Source organism: Oryctolagus cuniculus, chromosome 7 (assembly GCF_051225735.1).
Source record: "Oryctolagus cuniculus isolate XC-2025 breed Fujian yellow rabbit chromosome 7, ASM5122573v1, whole genome shotgun sequence".
NCBI lineage: Eukaryota > Metazoa > Chordata > Mammalia > Lagomorpha > Leporidae > Oryctolagus > Oryctolagus cuniculus.
The window spans coordinates 70,278,018-70,285,504 of record NC_142873.1 but is presented as its reverse complement, the minus strand read 5'-3'; positions in this window follow the sequence as shown (position 1 = coordinate 70,285,504).

Sequence of the window (7,487 nt, the reverse complement as noted above, 5' to 3'; positions counted from 1 at the left end):
GGGAGACCAGGAGAAGTACTTGGCTCCTGCCATCGGATCAGCGTGGTGCGCCAGCTGCAGAGTGCTGGCCGCAGCGGCCATTGAGGGGTGAACCAACGGCAAAGGAAGACCTTTCTCTCTGTCTCTCTCTCTCTCACTGTCCACTCTGCCTGTCAAAAAAAAAAAAAAAAAAAAAAGAGAGAGAGAGAGAGTGAACATATTTTCATATACTTAAGGATGTTTTCTGTTTAGGATCATTTGAGATTGCTCTGAAACACCTGTACATTTCTTTTACCGGATTTCTAGAAGCTGGACATCTTTTCCTTACTGATTTTTTTTAAAGATTTACTTTATTTATTTGAAAGAGAGACTTACAGAGAAGTAGAGGGAGAGACAGAGAGAACGATCTTTTTCATCTTCTGGTATACTTCCCAAAAGGTTGCAATGGCCAGGGAAGGGCCAGGCTGAAGGCAGGATCCAGCAACTCTATCCGGGTCTTCCATGTGGGTGGGAAGGCTTGGATCATATGTTGCTTCTTTCCCAGGCACAATGCAGGGAGCTGGATTGAAGTGAGCAGCTAGGACTTGGACCAAGGCCCATATGGGATGCCAGTGTGTAAGGCAGCAGTTTAACCTGCTGCACCATGACGCCATCTTAGATTCTGATTCTTAGAAGATAATGATGGATACTATTCCTTTGCTGGATTTCAGTTTTACAAACATCATTATGTAGTTTGTGCCTTATGTACTCCACTACCCTACCATGACCTATCTTTTCCTTTTTCAGTATATTTTGATTACTGTAATTCAATTTTTAGCAAATTCAAATTTATTAGCCTGTCCATTTTGGCTTGTGTTTTGTATCATAACTAAGAAATACTTTTATACTCTGAGTTATCATTTCAATCATGCCTCTCCAAAAATATTTTTTATTTGCTTGTCTGTTTCTCACTTAGAATAGTTTTTTTTTTTTTAAATCTGTGATAGAGATAGAGAGAACAAGTATCCCAAACCACTTGTTAAAAAGCCAGTGATTTCTACCCATGACTCCACAACGCCACTTTATCATGCATTTAGATTTCCTTGTGTATCTGTTTCTGGGCTTTCTATACTTTTTCGAAGATATTTGTCTATTCTTGTGCCAAAGCTATCTGTATGAATTAATAACTAATAAAAGAAGTGCCTCTAACTAAATCTTTTTCTACAAAAGTGCTGTGGTCATTGCCGTTTTTGTACTTGAATACATTTTCCAAAAGTTATTTGGTTAAGTTACACAGAAAACATTGTTAAGATTTGAATTTACAGGACACTTTGGAGAGAATTGACATTTTAAAAATACAGAGTCTCCAATCCATGAACAATGTGTAGTTCATAATATGGCTACATTATCTTTGATGTCTTACAGAAGCTTTTCATTATTTTCTTCATTCCAGAAATTTCTTAGTCCTCTTCTCAGTTTATTTCTGGGAAATTTCTTGTGACATTTATTTTAAAAGCTCATGGAAAATAGATATTGTGGAAGTCTATTTCATGGATTTTAAAAAAGTCTGCACCAAAATAAACTTATGTTTTTATTCCATGTTTACATGAACATTCTGAAGTACCTTTTTTGCACGATTACTGGCATTCTACAAATTGTACTTATTGAGGTATAATTTTATACAGTAAAATTTCTTAAGGACCAACACAATCAAGAAATAAAATATTTCTATCACATCAAATTTCCTTCAGGCCCCATTGTAGTAAATCATCTCTACCATTTCTGGTTCTTGGCAAACGATAATCCACTTTTTGTCATTATAGTCTAAAGTATTCTAGAATTTTCTATCAATGAAATCATGCAGCATGCAATCTTTTATTTCTGTCTTTCTTCACTTAGATTAATACTCCTGAGATTCATGTATATTATTATGTATACCAATTTTTTATTGTTAGGGCATACTACTGAGTGGTTACAGCAAAAAGTATTTAATCGTTCATAAGTTGAAAAAATTGGTAGACAACTAAGTTGCTTACAATTTGGGGATATAATCAATAAATTGGCTATAAACATTCAAATAAAAATACTTATGTGGATATAGGTGGAGAGGGTGGTGTGGACTAGGCTTTAATGTCCTTTACTCCACATCGGCATTTATGTTAGGTATCAATATTTTAAATTTTAGCTATCTTAGTATTGTGTCATAATATCTTATAATTTTAATCTGGATTTTCCCAATAACTAATTTTGTTGAGCATCCTTATTTTCTTTGAAGAAGTGTCTATGCAAAACCTTTGCCTAAATTTTTATCAAGTTCTTTGTCTTCATACTATTAAATTCTGAGTTATTTTATATATTCTTAATAAAAATCCTTAATCAGATACATGCTTATGAATATTTTCTCCTAGTAATTAAAATATTGTACTTTCAGATATGTCTCTCCATACACCAATGTGACACTCTCATGATTACTGCAATTTTATTATAAGACTTTAAATCAAGTAATATAAAGCCTTCAATTTTACATTTCTCCATTTTAAGTCCTCCCGGATTCCATATAAGTTTTAGAATTTGGTTATCAATTTCTATAAAACACCCTCCAGGTATTTTGATTGGGATTTCATTGAATCTATATTAATTTGGGATGAAGTGCCCTCAATAACACTGGGTCTTTGAATATATGCACATAGATATCTTTTTTTTTTAATTTTTGTACTTTTTTTTTACCATTGTTTTCTTGTTCTCAGTGTGCAGGTCTTATATATCCTTGGCTAACTTCATCTTTAAAAATTTCACAGTTTTTAACACTATGGTAAATTATATTGGTCTTGGTTATCAGTTATTTGTTGCTAATACGTGGACATATAATTGATTTTGTACAATAACTAGATATTCTGCAAACTTGCTAAACTCTTGTAATTCTAGTAGCTATTTTGGTATATTCTGCAAGATTTTCTGCACATAAGATTACCTCTTCTAAAAGTTTGGGTAATTTTATTTCTTCCTTTTTATATTATATTATCTGTTATCTTTACTTGCTGCATTGTCTAGAACTCCCAGTACAATGTTGAATAAAAGTGGAAAGAACAGATATCCTTGCTTTAGTAGTTCTACTCTTTAGAAAAGGGCATTAGATATTTCACCTTTAAATATGGTATGCTACTGACTACAGATTATCTTAGATGTTATGTATGTGCTTGAAATTTTATCGTAAAGAGATTCTAAATTTTTTCAAATAGTATTATGCATCTATTGAGATGATCATGTAGTTCTTTTTCTCTTTGTGTCTGTTATTATTGTGAATGACATTAATTTTTTAATATTAAATAATTTTTTATCATTGAAATTAGCCTATGTGATTGTGGTATATTAACCACTTTATATATTGCTGATGGGATTTGTTAAGGTTTTGTTAAGAATTGTTGAATCATGATCGTCTGTATATAAAGAGAATCGAAAATGAATCTTGATGTGAATGGAAGGGGAGAGGGAGTGGGAAAGGGGAAGGTAGCGGGTGGGAGGGGCGTTATGGGGGGGAAGCCATTGTAATCCATAAGCTGTACTTTGGAAATTTATATTCATAAAATAAAAGTTTAAAAAAAAAGAATTGTTGAATCAATATTAATGAGGCCTGTTCATATGAAGTCTTCTTTTCTCATATATAGTCATAGTTTTATTATCAAGGTAATGCTAGCCTCATTTAGTAAGTTGTGAAGTATTTTCTCCTATTCAATTTTTCAGGAAGAATTTCTGTAAAACTGGATCATTTCTTTTAGAAATACTTAATAGAATCCACCAATGAAACCAACTGGAATTGGAGTATTCTTCTTGGGAAAAATTTTAACTATAAATTCAATTGACCTTCACTAGATCATGGACCTTTTCAACTTATTTTTTGGTGAGAAAACTTGTATAGCTGACCTCTTTCAAGGAATTTGTCCATTTTAATCTCATTGGAGTTTATTGGCAGTGAGCTGTTTATAATAGTATAGCTTTTTAATAGCTCAAGAATCTTTAGTTATATACTCTCTAAGAATCCTAATGTTGATAGTTTCTAGCTCCTCCTTATATAATCAGTTAAAGCAGGTTAGAACTTTGTCTATTTTAGGGATGCAGCCAAGGATTAGCTTTTGGTTTCTTTGATTTTTTTTTATCTACTGTTTTTTGTTTTCTGTACAACAATTTCCCTTCTTTGCTTACTTTTGATGAAACTATTTTTATTAGATTCTTTGGAAGAGAGTTTAATAATTTAGAATCTTTCCTCTTTCTTATTATAAGCATTTAATGTGCTAAATTTCTCTGTAAGTATTACTTCAGTTGCATGTCACAAATTTTGATATGTTGTATTTTATTATCACTCAATTCAAAACATTTTCTAAATTCTCTTGTAATTTCCTCTTCAGCAAGTGGATAATTTAAAAGTGTGTCTCCAATTCATAACTTTCAGTTATATTTATTTGTTTATATTTAATTACCTTGCAGTCAGAGAACATGCTTTGTATCATGCCATTCTTATCAAATTTATTGGGATTTGTTTTATTGTTCAGAATTTGGTATTAATTAATATTATAGGTATACTTGTAAACAACGGATGTTCTTTCACTGTTGGGAGGACAGGACTGTAAATGCAAGTACACATATTAATTGTTGACTAGTGCTGTACAAGTCTTTTATAGCCATACTTATTTTCAGCCTACTTCTACAATCAATCACAGACACAACACTTTTTTTAATCTCCATTTATAATTGTGGAATTGTTGCTATTTTACCTACTAACACCAAAGAAAAATATAGATATATCAACTGGGGTTCAGCAGTCACAGCAATCAAACAGAACAATTAGAGTATGTACACAGTGAAAAACTACTAGAGAGATGTTGGATATGACTAGGAAACACCCAACAAAGAGAAGAAGCAACTGACAGAATGACAGAAAATATCTGCAAACTATGAAATTGATAAAGTATTAATATCCAGGGTCTATAAGGAGCTCAAGAAAAGCAACAACAATAGAACAAACAATCCAGTTAAGAAATGGGCAAAGGACATGAACACCCATTTTTCTGGATGAAATACAAATGGTAAACAGACACATGAAAAAATCTTCAGAATCACTAGCCATCAGGGAAATGCAAACCAAAACTACCATGAGATTTCACCTCACCCCAGTTAGAAGGCTATAATCAAAAAATCAAGAAATACCAAACACTGGTGAGGATGTGGAGAAAAAGATACCCTAATGCACTTTGGTGGGAATGTAAATTAGTAGAACCATTATGTAAGACAGTATGGAGATTACTCAACAATCTGAAAATACACCTATCAAATGAACCAGCCGTCAAATTCCTGATAATTTACCCAAATGAAATGAAATCAGCATATGAAACAGTTATTTGTATCCCCATGTTTATTGCAGCTCAATTTGCAATAGCTAAGATATGGAATCGATCCAGATGTTCATCAACTGATGACTGTATAAAGAAAAAGTGGTATATATACACAATGGAATACTACTCAGCTATAAAAAATAATGAAATCCTGTCTTTTGCAACAAAATGGATGCAACTGGAAACCATTAGATTTAATGAAATAAGCTCACTGAGATGATAGACAATTTGACTATCTCAGCTCTGTATGTATAAAAAAGTTTAATTTATAGCTAAAAAATCTCTCTCCAAAAAAATTTTAGATCTACTGAGTTTTCTAGTTTCACTAGTGAGTTTACAAAACATTTAAGGAGGGAATAATACAAATTTTACACAAGTTCTTCCTGAAAATAGAAGTGTAAGGACTATCTTTCAACTCACTTTATGAAAATAACATTATCCTGGCAATAAAAACCATTACAGGTAAAGAAGCTACAAACTAGTATGTCTCATGATTACAGATGCTGAAGCCCTTATTAAAATTTGAGCAAGTTGAATTGAACTTGTGCAAAAAATATATCATCACTAAGTGAGATTTATCCCAGGAATGTAAGATTGGTTTAATGTTTGAAAATTAATCAAGAACAGATCCCAAAATGAGCTATTTGATTATCTAACTAGATGCAGAAAAACTAATGTGAAAATCCAACACTGATGCCCAACAAAACTTTCAGGAAAGTATGAATAGAAGAAAGTATCCGTGCACTGATAAGGGGAACCTCAGAAAAACCTACAGGTAGCATCATTCTTAATGATAAATTACTGAATATTTTGCCATTGATATTGGGAAAAAGGCCAGGATGTTTGTTCTCATCACTTATATTCAACGTTTAGTGGTGCTGTTAGCTAGTATTTCTTAAATAAAGGGTAAAGTCATGAAGGTTTCTAAGGAAACATGCAGATTGGTAAGGCAGAGGTAAAAATATCGTTATTTGTGTATGACATGATTATCTATGTACAAAATCCTAAGAACATCCACAGAGAAGTTCCTAGAGCATGATACAGGTTCTATATAGAAAAACTACAACAGTCAAAAGAATAAAATGTCAAAAATTGAAACAAAAATAACAATTTTTGTTAGTGTTCTTTAGAGAAACAGAGCCAGTAGGACATGTGTGTCTGTGTGTGAGATGGTCCCAAGATTGTGAAAACTTTGGAAAGTCCATAATGAGATGCAGGAAGCCTGCAGACTGGAGAGGTAGGAAAAGTCATCGTTTGAGTGCAAAGGCAGTGTACTGGGGAGACAGGTAGAGTCACTACTATAGAGGAAGCCCCAGCATAATTTACTAGAGAATTACCTTTTGCTCAAGGCTTCAACTGGATAAATGAAGTCAACTCTGGTTATGGAGAGCAATATGCCTTATTCAAAATCAACTGATTTAAATGTAAATCTCAAGCCAGCACTATAGCATAGAAGGTTAAGCCTCCCCTCTCAGTGCCCCCACCCCATGTGAGCTCTCATCAAGCAAGTCCTGGCTGCTCCACTTTTGATCTAGCTCCCTGCTAACATGCCTGGGAAAGCAGTGAAAGATGGCCCAGGTGCTTGGGCTCCTGCACCCACATGGGAGACCTGGAAGAAGGTCCTGGCTCCTGATTTCAACCTGGCCCAGCCTCGGCCATTGCGCCCATTTAGGGAGTGAACCAGCATATAGATCTCTCTCTTTTCTTTCTCCTCTCTCTATATCTCTGCCTTTCAAATAAATATTTTTAAAAATGTAAATCTCAGGACTTTACACAATGTTCACATCACAAAGTATCCCATAAATATGTACAATTTTATATGTCTACTAAAATCTTTCAATTAAAAATATTTTTAAAATGTAAATCTCGCTGAAAAAACCCTCATAAATATGCATAAAATTATATTTCAGGAGAGATTGACAGACAAAATTAAACATCACACAATTCCTTTTAAATAGTATTAGACTAAAAATGCAACATTATCAGCCTTTAAAAAACTGAAAAAGGAGCTGACAAGAAGATCTATATTGTGTTCAAAGTTTGTATATTTCAGTACCATTAACATGACATTGCTCCTCCAATTTATAGTGAACACAATCTCAATAAAATCTCCTGCAGTCTTTTTTTGACAAGCTTCTCCTA